The sequence below is a fragment of the Stegodyphus dumicola genome, chromosome 10, assembly GCF_044657685.1.
Source record: "Stegodyphus dumicola isolate Sdum_Otavi_A_Nest chromosome 10, ASM4465768v1".
Lineage (NCBI taxonomy): Eukaryota > Metazoa > Arthropoda > Arachnida > Araneae > Eresidae > Stegodyphus > Stegodyphus dumicola.
In genome coordinates, this window is record NC_140777.1 from 4,618,040 (window position 1) to 4,639,568 (window position 21,529).

At 33.1% G+C, this 21,529-nt stretch overlaps 1 protein-coding gene across 10 annotated transcripts in view; it reads left to right on the forward strand.

The window, feature by feature from the left end:
- LOC146994853 (uncharacterized) overlaps window positions 1–21,529 on the forward strand; it is a 153,525-nt gene that overhangs the window by 48,327 nt on the left and 83,669 nt on the right. For 6 of the 10 annotated variants that reach the window (XR_015043263.1, XR_015043264.1, XM_085824588.1 and 3 more), the window contains one exon: window positions 6,698–6,833. The exons of the other annotated variants lie outside the window; for them this stretch is intronic. The gene's annotated coding sequence lies outside the window, so the exon portion shown is untranslated. Of the gene's footprint in view, window positions 1–6,697; window positions 6,834–21,529 lie in introns of those variants that run through there. 10 annotated transcript variants of the gene reach the window in all.

Sequence of the window (21,529 nt, forward strand, 5' to 3'; positions counted from 1 at the left end):
CTCATTTACACAGAAATACCACATTAGAAATCACTCACATGAATTTTAGAAGAGAAATCACTTTGAATTTACTTTGAACGAAACCTAAAATTCACAATATACCTGGAACCCGAGCCCATCAGCCAACGTCTGCAAGAACATCAGATGCACGTTATATACACCTATCCCTCGATTTACATGGAAGATGGTTTCCGCACAAAACTGTGTAAATCGAAATCTTGGATTTTGCTATGTAAAATGAAAAACCCACTAAATGCGCATAATTTAGTTAGATAAAACAAAATTAAAACACCTTAAAATAAATAAAGTTATACTTTGTTCATAAAATAACAAATATATGTAGATAATAAAAGTGTATATTTAATTTATTTTACATTAGGAAAATATAAGATTACTCAAAAAATTTTTATAAGTTTAATCACTTTAATGAAGTAATCACTTTTCTTCTTGATTGGTATGATGTCACTTTCATCACATGATCGTTCTTGATAAGATTCTGCTTCAATGGTTTGACAGATTAGGGAAGATTTCAGATCAACAAGACTTTGTAGTGAAATCCGTAATTAACAATTGCCTATGGTTTTTTTCTCAAATCTTTGTAAACCTCCTCATATTGATTTAAGCATTTACTAAGCTCCCGTTAGAATCGGAGAGCTCATTCAACATTTGTATCATATTGTAAAAAATAATTACCTAATTTTCTTCCCAATTCAAGTCCTACGCTGATGGCTCTTGCTGTGAATGCAACTGGTTAAGATTGCTCTTCATCAGAATCATTGTCTTCATCATGTTTGTTTCATGAATTATGTTAGCTAACTCATCCTCATTTAGTTCTTCACCAGCCATTATTTCTTTAATATCTGCCTGAGCTAAATCCTCAAAACCTTCTCCTCCTATAGTTTGGACCAATTTAGGTCTGAGAATATTCGTGATCTAATGGTAATCTATCATTCTCGTCTTTAGCACCATCCGACCACATTGCTTTCCAGCTTGCGTTTAGCGTTGATTGTTTAATCTAAGTATATGACAGTCCAACATGCTTAACACAATCTAAGATTGTAAATTTCTTTCAGTCATCCATAAGAGTAAGAGATTCATCATTCTCCATTTGTTCTAAAAATATACCTGAAAATTTGTTTGATATACAATGCCTTAAAAGTCAAAATTATTCCTTGATCTAATGGCTGTAATAAGGAAGTTGTATTCTTTGGTAAACCGACAACTTCTATATTTTCGTGTTGTAAATCTTGAGGATGATAGGTACATTATCAATTAATAGAAGAGCTTTAAAAGGCAATCCGTTTTTACTTAAATAAGTTTTAACATCTAGGACAAACATGTTAAGAAACCATTCATTGAAAGCTATGGCTGTGACACATGCTTTTTTATTAGCCATCCAATAAACGGGAAGGTTATTTATGTTTATTCCTTTAGTAGTGTAGTTTTTTTTATTTGTTAATAAACAATGGTTTCATTATATAATCGCCTGAAGTGTTGCAACAGAAAACAATTGTAATACGACTTTTCGCTACCTTATGACCACTAGCTGATTTGCAAGCTTTAGCTAAATAAATTCTTTCAGGCATTTTTTTCCAGAACAACCCAGACTCAAATTAGGTGACTCAAATTGGTGAGCATTGAAGATCTGATCAGAAGTGTAGGAGTTGACGGCAATGATTTCAGCAAATTTTGCTGGATATTGTTGTGCTGCATCCGAATCAGCTGATGTGCTTTCTAATTTCAATCTTAGATTATGTAAAGAATGTCTTTGTTTAAATCTCTCAAACCAACCATGACTTACAGAAAAAGATACTTTCCTTCTCCGCCCTCCTAGTGAAGTCGACGGTTACTGGTTCTTAAGTGTTTTATAAATCTTTATTTGTAATAGCATTAGTATCAGTTGGAATCCATTTTTGATTTTCGTCTTCTATCCATATCACTAATGCCTTTTCCATATTCTCTATTGTATCATCGCTTACATATGAAATTAATCTTAAATCTTATAATTTGCACTGTGTAACTGTAGTATTATGTGAAATTTATGGGTGCTGAGCTTCGAACATGGAACTTACAATAGTTTTGTGCAGTAAAAAATGGTAAGTAATATGGGAATAAAATGTCAGTAATTCGTTGTAATAGTTTGCGTATGAAAAATATAAACTTCTATTTTCGGAAAAAATACGAGAAATGTATCAAATCATGTAATAAATCTGGTTGGCCTTCAAGTTCGACTGAAGTGATATAACTTCGGATATAACTTTACATAAGGATATCTAAAATTTCCAATGGGAATTCATATTTTGGAAAATAGTTTTCTATTTTTGATACAGTTTCATTGCACTTATGAAATATTCTAGCTCTTATGAAATATTGTTATTCACAAATTTTCATGAAAGATGAAAAATATTTGATTTTTTCTTTAAAAGGTTTAGCGTCATTCAGTAAGCACCTGCAATTAAACTCGTATGGCACTCTCTAATTAATGTGAAATGATATATACAGTCAAAAGTCTTTAATCCGGACTCGTCGGGACTTCGGCGATTCCAGATTATAGATCATCAGTTTAAATCTGGTAAGATGGCAATCAGAAATTATAAAATTAAAAATATGAAACCGTAATTTATAAAATAATGAGCAATTATGATCTGAAGGGTATCAAAATTTACAAAAAAAGAAGCTTAATATTTATTTGTTTACTTTATTAAACATTTCTTTCAACGCGCGCATGCATAAAGCATACCTTACGCATAGCCGAAATTAGAAAATTGCAACCAGAAAACTATTTGATTTGTATTCGTGATATTTATAATGACGAGGAATTTGATTTAAATCATATCAAAGAGAGTACATCGAGATTAAATACTACATTTAGTAAGGAATTATAAGCCGAATAAAATGAAAACATCTGCCCTAAAGATAACGATAGTGCTGACAGATCAACTTCCAGTTCATTGCGCGCCGCGACGTCCCCCCCCCCCCGCGCAGAGCAGCGTGAAATTGATAAACAGATTTCGGAACCGTTAGATAAACAAAAGATATGCCTTTATCCATTTTTTATAGCAATTCGTTTTATGTTTCATGGACATCGAAGCATACTTTCGTTTTCTAGATCCTTTGGGAGCTCCAGCATCGGAAATTCTGTTTGACATAATCGAAAGTTCAAGCTTACTTTTATAAAATTGCTCTTACAGTCTGCAAAAAATAATAAGCCGGATCCAATTCGAAGATTAAGGGACAACGCAATCATCAACATTAACTGAAATAGATAATTAGATAATTTTAGCTTATACCGTTCGTTTTACATTAAACGCGCACGCGAAAACGTATTCTGCGCTTGCGCAGACACATATGCGCAGTCGTAAATGTCTTGCGCGCATGCGTAAAACGCCTATGCGCATGTGCAGAAAGATTTTAGCTTTGAGTTCCGGATTATAGATCATTCCGGATTATGGGTGTCCGAATTAACGACTTTTGACTGTATTCTTTGAAAAAGATTGGGCTATGTTCTTAGAATCTATGAAACAGTGAAATGTTTGGTATGAAACGATAAAAATCTTGCATGAAGTTCAGTATATGTTCACTCTCATTATTGAAGATCTCTTCCTAAATTCTAAAATAGTGATGTTTTTACTCTTATTATTTTCAAAATTTGGTACTTCATGAATTAAATAACTGTATAGATGTACTAAACTTTATCAAAATTTCAAATATTTTATTAATTGTTTGGTTTTATTTAAATGGTTTAGAAGTAAATGAGCGGTATGTTAGGTAGTTTCTTTCAGAAATATATCCGCGTTTGAAAACTCTGTAGATAATTTGCCATACTGAAATTGTTCTAAATTTTTAAAAATATATGGGTGATATGATGCCATGTTATCATCTAAAGTGTATTTTCTCTTTGCAAATAGTGTATAGAGTTACAATAGGAATTGAATCTTCTTTCTATAGCAGAATTTATTAGTATTTCTAGAAGAGGAATTAGAAAAAAAAATTCCTGTTTTTGTAAAAAATAATGAAGTATCTGGTTGTCATTATGGTGGAAAGTGTTATTCAAAAGTTTCAGAGTGGTAAAATATGATTCTGAAATGGCGTTTTCTGAAAATAATCAGTGTATTTCTGAATATTATAAATTAAAATAGTCAAAACTAGAAGTCTTTTTACACAATGTGAGTATGAAAGTCATTGAAAAATATGTTGCAGTCGTATAAAATTTAACTCGAAGGTGAAAATTGTTGCTTGCAGGATTAAACAATATCAAAATTTGGTTTGAAACTAAATCACTGAGTGCTACATACAGATGTGATCGCTATTTTTTTCAAGGTCTTTTAGTAGAAGATATCCTGTTTTATAAGTAAAATTATTTTCCTTTTCCTTTGAAAGTAAGTCTAAAGCTAAATCTTTGGAAAAGTGAGATATCTGGGTTTTCATCTGTTAGGAGAAATGCGCATGCTACATAAAAATAAAATAGTGGTATCACTGAATTTTGTTGTTACTACAAAAGGGTAGATTTAGAAAATAAAAGAGCATTTCTAAAAAGTTGGTTCATTACCTTACTCTTACTTCTTAAAAGTTGATAAGTTATAAGAAAATTCTTTTTAACCGTATACTGCTTATAAGAAATGATTTGTTACTCAGGTTTTATATTAATGCATTACACGGTTTTACATTTCGTTTAAGTATTGGTAATGTTTTACTGTTCCTAACGAGTGGAATTTTCTTAGTGTGTACGTGAATATTTAATTACATTTTCCTTAACAACGCGTGGGAGTAATTTAATAATGCATCGCATAAATATTCTTTTCTTTTAAAAATCCTAGTTGAAAGTTAATTAAAATTATTTAGATTAACATTAAACGTATGTAAAGGGCTAATTGTACTACAGAAAGGTTCATGACTTTTCTGTGTATACTGATGAGGGTATATAAAGTGAACTTCAGGTTTTTCCCACTGATAGTAAATCTGGAAAAAATAAAAATGTATTAAGACTCATTTTTAGGTAAATATATTGCTTTCCATCCCACATTTTCTAAACATTTGTTGGGAATTCTGGGTAAATAACTTAAATTCAGTAAAGATTATATCCTGATTTGGGTAAAACCTTAAATATTCTACAGTGAAAAATGTTTATTTCATATTTAGTTCTTAATATTAAGAAAATAGTTCTAAGATAGTTATTGTGTACTGTGGGAATACTGTAGGAAAAGATGAATGATTTAGATGGTCTTTGGAGTTTTTCACTCAGAAAAAGGTAATATTTAGCAAATTACAGTTCTCGAAAATGCATAGAAAGTTCCTGTAAGGCAAACATATATGTACAATTATAAGAAAACGTAATACTTATTTGGGTGTAATTTTTATTGAAAATGAGTTATTAAATGTGTATTAGTAAGGAATATTTAACTGTTATGATGAGTATTGTACGAAGAAATTTCTGTATTTGTGATGAAGAAGGTTAAAATATTCGAAATTGTAGTGGAGATTTGGGTAAAATGTCTCTTACTCTTTGGTTCTTTCTGTAAATATAGGTATATTGGTAATGATATATGTTTTGTAAAGTACTTTAAAAGATTTCATTCATAAGAAAATAAATTGGTAAATAAATTAATGCAAACTGACATTTGCGAAAAGAACATTTTAGTCTAAGAAATTGAAAAATAGTCTATATATGAAATTGGAGCCCACCAGCGGCCGAGCGGTAAAGTCGCTGAACACTGGTAGTTCGGTCCGAGGTTCGAATCCCACGAACGGGCTGGCTGCATGGGTGTTTTCGTGGTTTTCCCCATGTGTAATGTGTATACGAGCCAGTTTCCCTTAGAAAGTCCTCCACGAAGGCATCCCTCCCCTTAGGCAGATAGCCCTCAAGGCTTTGCCATAACCACACACACACACACACACTATATATGAAATTGTCTAGTGAATTAAGTTGGAACTGGGCTAAGTTAAAAAAAAAATGTATTAACACTGTAGCGTTGCGCGCCTCCAACTTGCACGCAACCAAGAGGTGACTGTGAAAACTGGATAAAAGACAGAGTCTTGTTAAGGGTTTAAGTCCCTTTTTATTCAATGTAATAAATTACAAGTGCGTGCTCTTGACGCTCACAAACTGCGCCAACTCGGCGGTCAAATAAAAATAATAACCTGAAAAGAAACTAAAGACAAGACTCTAACTACGAGGCTCTCTAAAAGTAACTAACTCACCGCGTTTTACAATACCGCTGCTAATTCAGCAAACTTGAAGATCACTTGAACGATTAACACTACTTCCAGGCAAGCACACAGGCCGAAATGCGGGGTTCTTCAATTTCTGGCCAACTACCTCCGCGCTCGTGAAGTAAGAATATCACACCCTCGAACTCGCTTCCTTTCTATTTAAATCAGAATACTTCCACTGATAATTTGAATCCTTGCGCGTTCTACCAAAATTTACATACTCTGGCATTGGCAGTTCCAGGGGAAAGTAAGGCTTGACAGGAAAGATAGTTTAAACTTAAAATAAATGTTAGTTAAAATAAATATAAACCCTACATTTGCCGCTGCCAGAATTTAGAAAACTTGGAAGCAGGTCCTACAAACGACCTGTTGTAAGTTTCTCTAATTCTGAACTAACTGTCGAGAACCTCGTTTACACAAAAAAAATCTTATGTGACAAATTGTATACTAAAATTCTGTTGATAGTTATAACTCTCTCTTCTTACAGCAACTTTTCCTGGACTTCATCAATCAATCTTGGTCTTTCATTCCAGCATCTGGAAGGAATAAGTATCAGTATCTTTCTAAATAAATTATAATTCACACTTTCTTGACACAATAAATTTTTGTTTTTACACGATTCATTTTTCTTAGTTATTGCTTACTTCACATTCATTCAATTTTTCAAGCATTAATTTAACTTTACCCTGGCTCTCCACCATGTGTGGTGTCAAACGGGAATATTCCTGTTTTAGTCTTACAACACTTCCCCTAACCACCATGATTTGTTAGAATTCAACGACCAAATAGACACACCTTACTTGACATTCTACAACTCGATGAGCTACTTTAATATTCTTAAAAATTCAAGTGTAGGTGGAGAACCCTACAAAACACATTCATTCTAACTTCCCCCTCATTCATCTTTAAATATGCAGGCTTTCGCTCTAAAGCATGACTTTATCTACAATTTAATACTTAAATTTTGAATTCATTGCTTTTGAGCATTTACTTTTAGCCTCTAAAATTTTATGCTTCTAGACTAAATTCTACTTTTACATAACATTCAAGTATTTACGTACATTTACAAAATTTTAATACATATAATTTTTACAATTTACCATACAATGAATAAGAGAAAATAAATTTTTACTTTACTCATTCTTCGCCAAGCTGGCGGCACTGAACCTAAAATTCTTATTAATACAAGAATATGAAGTTATTTTTATCTTCTGACAAATTTTGGCTTTAACATAACAGAATTAGTCTTTCGACCAACAGAAAATGCTTGTTTTTAGCTTTTATACTTAAAGAAAATAATACTTTTGCCTTAGCTAAATAAAGTAAAACAAAGCTAAGTCTCAACCGAGACATATTGACTTTCGTCAAAACATAGAACTTCGTACTTATACATAACATTTCGGAACAAAAGAGAAAAAAAAAAAAAAATTATAGAAGGTTTTAAGTTATCTTTGAGTTTTCGATGCTTGAAACTCCGTCATTCTTTTTTGGCAATATTGGTCCCAAGTTAGAGGTTTCATGAACGTCAATCTTCTCCTTACTGACCTCCGAGTGTCGTCCACATTAGTTTTTCTTTTGCGTCCTCTACATGATGGCCTCTTGGCGGAGTAATCGTCTGGTTGTTGGAATTTCCGTTTTTCCATGGGACGGCTAGTCTTGACGTCCTCCGGTCTGGAGTCCTTCTTGAATTTCTTCTGTTCCTGATATTTTTGTTCCTCCTGTTGCCGTTTCAGTTTCCGGAACGGCAGCCTTGCTGGCACCTGACTCTGTGGCCGTGTGCACGTTCTCCTTGATGTATAATTTCTCCTGCAATCCGTTGTAGGTGGTGTTTTGCTCTTTACCACGGTTTCTTTACCCGGTGCATCTGTATTCTTGTTTTTCTTAAACGCTGGAGTTTGAAAGTTATTTTTTCTTTTTGATACCGACGTCCGGGTTGTAGAAGGGCTAGGTCTCTCTTCAGTTCTCTGCTTCTTGGGTGGTGGAATAGTTGTTGTTATTTCTGGACCTTCTACTTCGTTTAGACTTGAGTCCTGCAAGAAACTTTTAAGGATTTCAAAATCATTTGGATTATAGTATTTTTTCACCTGGTCGGGACTTGCTTTACAGATTTCCCCTCTCTCGTTCTTAAGATATAATACTACTCCTTTGATTTCCTGAATTACATAGGGACCTTCAAATTTTGGAGCTAGCTTTGCCGTAAAATTGTCTGGGGCACTTGATAAAGAAAATTTCCGCTTCAGTACTTTATCCCCAACTTTAAAATCTGCTTCACGGCGTTTTCTATCATAATATACTTTCTGCCTATTTCTTGCCGTATCCGAGCTTTTAAGCGCCTGATCAATCAGCTTTTGCACATCTTTTTGTTTAAACTCTTGCTCTCTTTGTTGCACAAAGAATAATTTATCTAAAGGCATAATTAACTTTCTGCCTAAAAATAATTCTGCTGGGGTTTTTCCCGTAGTGTTGTGATTTGCCGTTCTTAAAGCATAAGCTAATTCATTTATGTAGCCATCCCAGCACTTGTGATGTGTGCTCACGTAACTGCGAATTATTTTTACTATGTTTTTATTCACTCTTTCTGCTATGTTTGCCTGTGGTCTATACGGAACCATTTTGATATGGCGTATGCCAAGTCCACTGCATATGTTTTCAAATATTTGACTAATGAATTGTTTTCCATTATCGCTAATGGCTTTTATCGGTGCACCGTATTTTAAAATGTATCTGTGTAAGAATGCATCTGCGACTGTTTTGGCTGACGCGCGTTTAAGTGGAACAATTTCTGTCCATTTTGAAAAATGATCTACTATTACTAAAAGAAAACGATTTTTATTTAACTCGCTCTGGGGGAAGGGACCAAGAAGATCTATGCCTAAAATTTCATTCGGAAATGTAGCGCGAATGCTATTTAAGTACCCGGCCGGGCTGTAATTAATATCATTTATTAACTGACATTGATTGCAGGACCTGACATACGCCGTTACTATTTTGTATAATTGCGGGAAATATACCGCCTCGCGTACCCTTTTTAAAGTCTTTCTGACCCCTAAATGGCCCGCTGTTTTCGCGTCGTGTAATTCCTTCAAAATGCTTAATCGAAGCGAGGCTGGGATGACTGGTTTATACTCAAGATTTTCGTTTGTTGTTTTCGTATAAAATAATAAATTATCTATTATTTCATAGTTTTCTGCTCTATTTCTTATCGCATCGATATCTGTGTGCTCAAAGCTTTCGGGGTCTTTCAAATATGCATAGATATTTCCAAATTCAGGATCAGCTTTCAGTTCAGTAATAATCGTATCTCTAGAATCTAAAATTTTTGAAGTCAACACAGCGCATTTAAGTTCATTTCCTTCATCGTCCAGTTTTATACGAGAAAGTGCGTCAGCTACATTGTTTTCCTTACCCGGTTTATATTTTATTCTGATATTATATTCTTGGAGTTTTAAAGCCCATCTTATTAACCTGGGCGTTAGGTTTTTCCCCAAGTAAAGTCTACCAACAGCCGCATGATCCGAAAAGACTGTTACTGGCGCTTTGCCGAAATAAACTCGAAATTTGTGTACAGCCATTAATACGGCTAATGTTTCTATTTCTGTAGCTGTATAATTCCTTTGTGTCTGATTCAATGTTTTACTAAAAAGTGCCAGAGGATGGTTATTTTGCATAAGAACCGCACCCACCGCATAGTCTGACGCATCTGCTGCCGTCCCCCTCCGGGAATTTTAAAACAGGGCCATTAATGAGCGCTTCTTTTAATTTTTCAAATGGTGTGTTTGCTTCCGCTGTCCACGTAAATTTACCCCTTTTTCTTTTGATTACTAAGAGTGGTTCAACAATATTAGCGAAATATTTTATGAAAGATCGATAGTAAGAACATAACCCAAGGAAAGAAGAAAGTTTCTTGGCGGTGTTGGGCGGTGGGAAATTCTTGATAGCTTTTATTTTTGAATCTTGCGTTTCTATACCCTTTTGCGAAATTTTATAACCGAGATATTTAAGTTCTTTAGTTGCGAACTTGCATTTTGAGGCGTTAATTGTAAGACCGGCCTCTTTTAATAATTTAAAAACTTGTTCTAGATCATTAATGTGTTGTTCCAACGTACTACTCGTTATAATTATATCATCTAGATAAATTAAAGTTGATTTTCCTAGGACAGGCTTTAGAACAATGTCCATAGCTCTCTGGAATGTTGATGGGGCTCCACACAACCCAAAGGGCATGCGTAAAAATGCATAAGTGCCCGATTTTGTTATAAACGCGGTTTTATGTATGTCTTCGGGTCTCATAGCTATTTGATAGTAGCCAGACGTTAAGTCCAAAGTAGACATATATCTTGTCGATTTGATCTATAATGATCTCGTCTATAACCGGCAAAGGGTAAACTGGAAATTTAGTAATAATATTTAGTTTTCTGTAATCGATAGCAAACCTCCAAGTCCTTTTATACGAAGGAGGAAACTCGTTCTTTTTCCTACATAGTACGACTGGACTCGCGTACTCACTATTTGTGGGCGTTATTATTTTATTCTTTAACATCTCCTGAATATGTTCTTCGATGATTACGTCTTTTTGTTTGTCGTACCGATAAGGTTTAGTCCTACAAGGTTTTTCGGCATTTAATTGAATCTTGTGCGTGACTATTTGACAATTTCCTGGTTTTTCTGAAAACAAATTAGAAAAATTACTCACCACTTGCTGTATTGCTTGCCTTTCATGGTCATTCAGATGGCTAAGGTCCACTTGCGGTGTCTCCACAGGTTCCATCACCCTCTGGTCCATCTCCAACACCACGGAACTGTCTTGAAAATTCAATTTGGCCCTCGCGGCCTTAAAAACTCGATACCTAAAATAAGAGGATTTTGCAGATTTTTCACTATAAAAAAATTAATACTTTGAGGCTTTCCTCTTTTACCTGTAAGTTTAATGATAATTTCCCGATGCAGTGACATGTTTTTCCTTGCGCCGCTATAATTTCCGTATTTTTGGTTTTAAATAATCGTACCCTATAAAAATTCTTTTTGAAGAAATTTTCACTCATAAAATTTCCTTCTGCTCCTGTATCGATGAGGGCTTCTACTGGTACATCGCCAACCAGGACTTGTATAATTGGTAGCTGTGAGTTTTTTACGATGACCGTATTTAAATGTCTATTTGAGGGTTTTTTTAAAACTTCCGGGGTCTGGACCCTCCCTTTCACAGGCCCCTCGTTTAAAGCTTTCCTTTCAATCTGTGCCTTCTGGGTACGCGGATGTTTATTTTCGAATTTTCTTTTTGGGCCTTGACCTTCGAGTTTCGACGAGTTAGCTTGATAGCTCTTTCCCCCATAAGAGCGATTTCCATTTCTGGTTTCCTCATTTGAAGATTTCCTTCGGGTACTTTGAGAATATGTTGCCCCTCTAGTTTTTTCCGCTATTCTGCGATTTTGAAACTTCACCGCCAATTCGAAGAGCTCCTGCAATGTGCTTGGGTTTCTAATTTCAAAGTAGTCTTGAACAGCGGGTAACAATCTTGGTAAGATTATTTCAATAATCTCCGCATCGGGTTTCTTCCCATACAGCATATCCGTCAGCTTAATTTTTCGTAGAATAAAGTCCGTCAATTCTGCTATATCCCGTTGATAGAAACTATATAGTTCGGCTTCCAGCCTTGCGCGATCTTTCACTATGGGGAAGGCCTTTACTAACGATTTTTTGAAATTTTCAAATGTATATGTCTGGCTTCCAAATTTCCCTAATAAAAATTTGCCTATATTTTTCCACCATAGCGCAGCCTGTCCTCTTAGTGCGGATGTGGCGATGGCAACTTTTTGTCTTTCAGGAACAGGGTAGAGCTGAAAGTGGTTTTCTAGACCTTCTAGAAATACCGCCACCGAATTTTTTCCGTCGAAATGGACGTTTGGCTTGATTGACGCTCTCAAAGTCTGGACCAGGTATCCAAATCCTTCCAATTGGCTTGTCATTTCTTGGTGTTGTCCAGCGGCTTCCATCCAATTTTCGGCCATTTCAGTTCGATAAGTGTTCGGGCGCCAATGTAGCGTTGCGCGCCTCCAACTTGCACGCAGCCAAGAGGTGACTGTGAAAACTGGATAAAAGACAGAGTCTTGTTAAGGGTTTAAGTCCCTTTTTATTCAACGTAATAAATTACAAGTGCGTGCTCTTGACGCTCACAAACTGCGCCAACTCGGCGGTCAAATAAAAATAATAACCTGAAAAGAAACTAAAGACAAAACTCTAACTACGAGGCTCTTTAAAAGTAACTAACCTCACCGCGTTTTACAATACCGCTGCTAATTCAGCAAACTTGAAGATCACTTGAACGATTAACACTACTTCCAGGCAAGCACACAGGCCGAAACGCGGGGTTCTTCAATTTCTGGCCAACTACCTCCGCGCTCGTGAAGTAAGAATATCACACCCTCGAACTCGCTTCCTTTCTATTTAAATCAGAATACTTCCGCTGATAATTTGAGTCCTTGCGCGTATTACTAAAATTTACATACTCTGGCATTGGCAGTTCCAGGGGAAAGTAAGGCTTGACAGGAAAGATAGTTTAAACTTAAAATAAATGTTAGTTAAAATAAATATAAACCCTACAACACTATGCGTTAGAAATAAATGCATATCAATAAAACAAACTTTCAAGAGATGAAATTGTAACCAATGGGTAAAATCGATGGTCATTCATCTCTTATTCAATACTGGAAATGTTTATTTTAGAAATTTCTTTTATACATGTAACGTCAAATTTCGGCCATTTCACATGAAAGCCGTTCATGAAGGCAGAAATATCCGTACTTAGTGTAGGGAAAGGTAATAAAGTGAAAATTTACATATTCGAGACATTTAAAGTGATGTAGAAGGCATTCAATTAGTACAAATTATTGAATTAGAAGGTACTGAGCGTTCAAAATAATAATAAAGAATTTTCTATGAGTACATGAAAGAATGAATATGGGTCTAAAATTATGGATGAAAGTTGAGATTTCATTCTAAAAATTCGGAATCTATCAAACTAGCTTAATGAGAATCAAGATTCAAAACTGAACATTGGTAACACTGAAGAGCTTAAAAACATATATTCAGATATAAAGGGTATTAAGAATTAAAAGGAAATGCCAGAATATGCAGGAAATGTTAAATTTGAAAATGCGAATGAAGTTAATAATGAAGTAAAGTATTAGGATAAGTCATGGTAAGTGTACTACAGAATGATAAATTGTAGAATTGGCAAATTAAAATAGTACTATAAAATATGGACTAAGTAAGGGCTATTCAACGAATTGGATATGAATAACAGTTAAAGGTTGTAAAATAAAATACTTAATTGAAATCGATCTCTATTTTTAAGAAATTTAAGCGTGTTAATTTAGCTGAAATAGTAATATCACAAGCGCAATTACAATAAAAAATTATAAAACAGAGTATGTTGGAAACTAGAAAGAAACCCAGTGCCGGAAAAGTATGATGATTACATCTAAAATTAACTAAAGTTCATGCGTATGGCAGGAAAATGTAATAAACAAGTTCAAAATTAGAGTACTCTAAAAATTATGAAGGTATAAAATGTACGAAACATGTTAAAAATAATATCTAAAATTAAATAAAGCTCATATACATGGTAAGAAAATAGAGGAATTAAGCTAAAATTAAGAGCCTGTTTGAAATTAGGAAGGTTAAAACGTATGAAAGTCGTTACAAATTAAAGGAAAGTTATGTGAAAATATAACAAATTAGTTAAAATTCTTAGTATGTTGAAAACTAAAAGCGATAAAAAATAGAAAAGGTGTTAAAATTTACATCTAGAATTAAATAAGTTAGGTATATGGTATTAAAATGTAAATAGCAAGTTCAAAATTAGAGTACTTTAAAAATTACGAAAGTTTAAAATGTACGAAACAAGTTAAAAATTACATCTAAAATTAAACAAAATTCATATATATGGTCAGAAAATATAGGAATTAAACTAAAATGTAAAGTATTTTTGAAATTACGATGGTTAAAACGTAATGAAAGTAGCTATAAATTAAATGAAAGTCATGTACATAGTGTAAAAATATAGCAAATTAGTTAAAATTCAGAGTATGTTGGAAACTAAAAACGTTAAAATATAGAAAAGAAGTAAAATTTACACTTAAAATTAAATAAAAGTCAGGTATATGATGTGAAAATATAGCAATTATGTTAAAATTAGGACTATATTGGAAATCATGGAGGTTAAGATGTATGAGAGAAATCAAGTAAAAGTCATGTATATAGTGTGAAAATATAAACTGGTTAAAAATTTGAGTATATTAAATAATGTGAAGGTTAAAATGTACAAAACAAGCTAGAAATGTTACATCTAAAATTAAATGCAAGTCATCTATATGATTAGAAAATGTATAAAATAAGTTAAAATACAGAATATGTTGAAGATCGCTAACGTTGAAAAGAACGGAAAAAGTTAATTACATTGAATAATATAATACACGAAAATGCGTGTTTTAGTAATTACACTCATAAAATATAACGAATAAGTTAAAAGTATTGCCTAACAAGTCTGAAAAACTCTGGGTAAAATGAATTTAAGAATAAAAATAAGTAATGTAATGAAGATTACGGAAAGTATATATGATATTATGAACAGAAGATTTAAGAAATAAGGTAAAATTCTGAGTGTATAGGATCACTCAATCATTAAATTCGAAAATAATCCTCGTTCAGGGTAACTAGGAGATAATCAATACGAAGAAAAAACACAAAGGCTAAAAATTTATTAACGAAGGGAAATCACCTCCGATAAATCGGTAAAATATAATCTCTTATTAAATTGTGATGACATGTAGCAGTTTTGCATATATTCAGTCATAGGATAAATAAAAGTAAGAAAATAATTATCTTCGGAAGAGGTTACACTGTGAAGGAAACATTTTATTATATGCTAATATCTGTTTCAAGATAATAACTGTATCAGTCACTTAAAACACCTAATTGATATACGTTTTTAAGAACTCATTATAAATAAGCAAGTTTACAAATTATCATATAACTACTAAATGCCTGTAATCACCAAATTAAAAAAAGAAAATAATCTAAGCACACGTTCTTTTTCTGTGACGTAGCAACTACTCTACTCGCATCCACTTCCTGATAAGGCTCCCTGTCTCCATTTTCAGATAAGCGTCCCTTCCACGGCTGAGCCTTCCTTCTCGGGAGCTCCCTCAACTCCCGCTCCTAAGATCCCGATCCAGAACTCTCATTTCCTCTACTAGCCTCCATTTGGCCTTTTAAAGCAAGCTAAGAAAATAACCTAACACTAAATTAAACAGACGTAGCCTAAGGTAGACACAATAACCCAACTAGTTGGCCCTTAATTAAATTAGCTGGCGATTATCAACAGATACGTACAATACGGCCGAGCATAGGATATTGGGCTTAATAACGGAGTAGCCGGACAGCAGCCACGCCCCACTAAGGTCTAAGCTCTCCTTCTGAAGTTCCAAGTTCCGCTAGTCACCATGATTAACTTGCTAAATGCATGTTGTTTTCCGGCTGTCTTGGTGTGTTCAAGTGGGCGCTTGAATTAGAGCGATTACTTGGTCAATGAGTCTAGGATGGATGGAGGGTGATTAATCTCTTCTCTACTAGAGGCCCACCAGCGGCCGAGCGATAAAGTCGCTGAACACTGGTAGTTCGGTCTGAGGTTCGAATCCCGCGAACGGACTGGCTGCATGAGCGTTTTCGTGGTTTTCCCCATGTGTAACGTGTATACGAGCCAGCTTCCCTTAGAAAGTCCTCCACGAAGTCATACCTTCCCTTAGGCAGATAGCCCTAGTGTGCTTTGTCATAATTAAATAAACCAAACCAAACCTACATGTAATAAAAGAAAAAGAAAGAGTCTGTGTATGTGTCTTTTGTTTGTGCTGCGCGTAAGCTGATAGATCCAGGGCTATGAAATTTGATACATAGGTGCATCTAGACAAGAGCCAGTGCACCTCGAAGCGATTTTTTCAAAATTCAAATCAGATTTGTTTTACTTTATCTTTCTTGATGAAATCGCATAATTTTGAATAGCTTCATTCTTTTAGAAATGTGGTTTTTCATTCAATGCTTTGGACTGCTGATTGTTGAAAATATGAGATTAAGTGCTGCTTATTTTCTTTTGATTTTTGGACGCACAACACTCACATCGCAATCTTCTTATTCTCGCGAGGCACAACAGAGAGAATTTCCTTTTCTCTCTCTCTCTCTTTATTAGCTAATGGCAAAGAGGTTTGTTATATTTTGAAATATGTCATCTACAAAGCAGAATTTAGATTGACAACTTTTTGATGATAGTTTTATTCTTTTGGAAATGGGGTTTTGACAACAGTTTTTCATTCATTGCTTTGGATATTGGACTGACTGTTTTCTCTTGAAAATATGGAGATTTATTGCTTATTTCATTGCAATTCTTTTATATTATGTTTTAATTATATAAAAAGTTTTGCATGATTTTTTTATGAAACATATTTTTTAACAAATTGAAATAAAAATGAGCTCTATGTTGTTTTATTAAAACAAATTAACTTCTTTTTATTATTGATTTTTTTTAATTTGAATTAGGCATGTATAGGTACATATTTATTATTAATTTGTAAAAGTTTTGTTTCATTTAGTTTGGATTTCATAAAGATAGAAAAAATTCAAGCTAATGAGATGGATGAATTTGCTTTTGTTGAACAAGCAAATCGATATCGGGTTCAATAGACGAGGTTGCAATTCTTAATGTATTTTCAAGATGTTAGTCTGTCCTATTTTTGTTTTTTGTATGCTTCATTTTTGAAATAATTGTTCACAAATATAGGTACTTCCAAAAGCTGAAGACATTAATAAAGCATGATTGTGAAAATTAGGATATTTATTGTGGGGTAGGTAATCTTTATAAAATCAATGTGAATGAATCGATTATATATGAATCAAATTCAAACATTTTTAAAAATAAAAATGTGTACATTTAAATACTTTCATAATTTGCGTTTGGGCCGCATTTTAAAGACTTAGGACCGCACTTTACACACCCATGCTTTATACCAGGGGTCTCCAAACTACGGCCCAAGGGCCAAATCTGGTCCGCGAGCACTAATAATCCGGCTCGCCAGGGGTTTCTTTAAAATAATTTTTTAAAATTTAAAGTAACAAATAACATACGCATTAAATATTTTATAATAACAGCCAATCTAGAAATGCGTTGCCTATCATGCGCGTTGTATATAAAACATAATATAGACATTATACAATCATTTCTAAATTTACTATGAGGGAAATACGCTCTATATAAAAAATCTGATGTGGACACACATGAATTCCTCATATGTCCTTTAAATTATACATATTTTTGGCCGCACTTCATTTAAACTTATTTCCTCGAATTTCATTGGAGATATAGTTCTCATTCAATCAATTCAGTTCTCACTTCGTGACGAGGCAAAAATACATAAAAACTCAAAACATCTTCAAACAAAACAGGAGTTGAAAATGTAAACAAATAGCGACTTTAGTAGGCTTAGTAGTACTTAAATAACTTTTAAAATATTGATAATTCTACAACTATTGCATGCAGATTAAATAAAGTCATAAAAACCTTAACCCCCTGAGTCACTTCGAAAGCAAAAATCGCACAATCTACAAGCATATAAGAATAAAAAACTAAACTCCCCGTCTTCGGTAACAGACTGGGTAGATATACATAGAGTTCTGATGCAGCCGATTGCAAACAAAAAGGGAGGTGCACAACTACATGTTATACATGTCCCATATACAAAATTTCAACGTTTTGAGGCCACTCGTTTTCGAGTTATGCGAGATACCTGCATACGTACGTACAGACATCACGAGAAAAATCTCTTCTGAATCCAATTTGAGAAAAAGATTATTTATTCTGTCCGTACGAACAGATGTCACACCAAAAAAAAAAGTTCAAATGGATTCGAGAGAGGTCAAAATGGATATTTTCGTTGAAATATGATATCCGAAATTTTTCGCGATTACAATACTTCCCTTACTTCGTACAAGGAAGTAGAAAACTGTCATTGTACTCTTTACAAGAATAAAGGTTTCGTGTGTTACCTTTTCTAGTTTCATAGTAGCATTCTAAGTTGCTTCATAGAAATTTTCAGTAGTGATTTTATTTAAATCTTAATTTTTCTATATATGTTGTAATTTATTTTAATTTTTGAGTTTTTTTTTTTTTTTTTTTTTTTTTTTTTTAAACTTGCTTATGGAGCGAATGTTTGCAGCTGATCAAAATGTAAACAAAATGCGCTGATAAATCGATTGAAAAGCAAAGTACATACTAAACCGAAGAAATCTCTAATATTCTTGGACAAAATTATATTTTTGCAAATGTTTAAAAACAGCTTTAAAAAATTTATGTTAGGTGAAACTGCATGAAAGTCTAAAAAAGAAGGATCTCTTTGTAAGACCATAGCGTATAGATCCAATCATAAAAATCTCACTGCCTCGTTTAAAAACTTGTATGCTGTTCATCATAGTTGCATCGCCATGGATGATGAACTAACTGGATCTTGGCCCTCGAAGCTTCGTTAAAGCCCCAATATGGCCCGCGGGCTGAAAAGTTTGGAGACCCCTGCTTTATACCCATGGAGGTAGGAAGTAAGATGGAGTCGCCCTAAACAAGTTTCTTCGTACCCTGCTCTGAAGCACCGGCGATCCCTACGTGGTGACCAAAACATTGGGTCATTTACCATTGATTTCTATGGGATTTGACGCGTTCGGGTGTAAATATTTTGTAATTACGCCCCAAATATACACATAAATGTATATATTTTCTTTTTCTACAACACTTCAGAGTCCTAAGTATGTGAAAACAACATATTTTTAAACATTTCATTCTGAACGGAATTAAATGCTATACTTTTCACAGGACAGTTTTTTCAGAATGGTTTAATTTGAATGAAATATTTTCACAAGTTTTCGTTAATTACATTAGAAAAAAAAGTTAAGGTAATTCGATTTTATTCGGTTAAGGTACAAAAATTAAGATCAAAGTTTATTGTATTATTAATATTAAAATTATGCATTATTTCTTTTCTATTTATAGAGCTTCTTCATAAAATACTTTCTTAAATATGACATGATTTTTTGGCTTCTTTTAAATCGAAAAATGTAAGTCAATTTATAATTAATGCTCTATTCGGTTCATTTTAAATTAGAGAATTATTAGGAATTAGCGAAATACTTTTTCGCTAATTCCTAATAATTAAATAGGTATTAAATAGTATTTGATTTTCTCTGAAAATTTCTGAAAGGGAATAAAATAAGTTTTTTTTTTTTTTTTTAAAGTATTATTTAAAACTTGTAACTGAGTTATTATAAAATGTAAAGGGAATAATTCTTTTAATTATACTTATCAGATTTTTTTTTTACCCTTCATTTCAACAATACATATTCCAAAACTCTTTATTACGTTCTTAAGTGCGCATCTCATAGCATTTGCTTTACAATACCTTTTAACAGATTGCTTTCCAATACGAACAATTCTTGCTTAAATAGTTTTATAACGTATTCGTCAACAGGATTTCAATTTATGTTTACAATTTAATATTAAGGTTATTAAATATTTAGATAACATTTATAATCATTATAAATTAGATACATTTAATCATTAGATTTCTTCACAGTACTTTCACAATTGTTTATAAGTGAATAAATTCTTCATTTCAAATACATTTATAAATAATTGAATGAATATTTAAGTATTTTGTCAAAGGCAGATACATGCTTTTTGCAAGCACATGCATAAATACCCATACATATTTCCTATTTATCATTTCCGGCATGTGCAAATCTTTAATTTCTGTGCATTCACTATATTTTTCGTGAAAAGTAATTTACACTAATTTAACATAAACCCGAAAGTTTTACATAAAAAATATATATGAATATAATTTGAATGAAAATTATAAGTATTATTTTTAATACCCACTCAAAGGTCAGTTTTTCTTCAAAATTCCTCCACGATGGCATCTCTCTCTTTAGGCAGATAGCCCTTGCATGCGTTACTCTATTTAATAAAAACTTAATCTGACCTATGTGCCTAATTACAAATATTTTAACATACATAATTTTATATTTACATTTAGCCATCAAGTTTCAAACTTTTCAAATCTTCTAGAAAATAAATTTTGACAGATCTCTTTTAGCAATTTTCTTAAAATCTATATTTTTGTAGTGCAACAGCTTAGAATTTTATAAAACAAATTCATAATCAAAATCGCTGTTGTTAGTTATCGAAAAATAACCAAGATGTGATTTTTTGTAAATGTCAGTAAACTATACAAATTGCTATTATCCATCACACTATGAATGTTTCTTTCATGCGAGAGTGTCCCTTTTTCGATTTCTATGGAACTGTCGTGTGTCGAAATACTATCAGAATCTTGTCAAGCGAGCTTCTGAATGTAAACAAAGAACACCCCGTCTGGTGACCCAAGCTTCAAAGCAGTGCTTCACTTCTAGCGCGGAATGGCCCCTCCTCCCTTTTCTACCTCCATGTTACTCCATGTTATTTGAACTGTTAGGATTTTGCAAGGGAAGTTGGTTAATTTATTTATTAGGATAATTAATGTCTGTATTAAGGGGTATTGCTTATTTCATTGTGATTTTTTTATATGTAACACATTTTAATTTAATTTTTTTTTTTTTTTGTTTTGTTTTTTTTTTTTGATAAAGTTGTTTTTCCGCAGAGTAAAATTCTGTGCACTTTTTAAATATAATGTTTGGTGTTTCCGTTCGTTGGCTAGTTGATACATAAGCCATATATAAAACAGTCTTAGAAGAGTAGAAGTGTTAGTTCTAATGGCTATGCAGATTAACTTGGACAGCGTAATAAATCATTACTGATGATAGCATATCAAATCAGAGTTAATGATCGCGTGTATCACGCGATTTGGATTGAATTCATCCAAAAGTGCAGTAAGCAAAATACATTACAGTGTAATAAATAATAAATGAAGATTATATATAATGTATGCCGCGATTAGACTGAACCTTCTCTAAATACTCCTTCTACCTCATTTACGTGCAACGCGTTACTAAAAACTCATTCTGGTAGGGGGTTTGTAATGGGGAAACAAGAATTCAAAGGAAAGGGTTTCAAAATTAAAAAAAATTGTTATAAAATTAAAATAAACTTTACAAGTTAATAAAATGAATTCAAAATTTGGGCTTCAAGGTGCCCCTGTTCGGGGGGGGGGATCCGGCTTTATTTTGCCAATAGCACTGCTTGTTTCTTGTCTCCGAGTCCCATTGCATTTATGCGTTTCATCCTTTATGT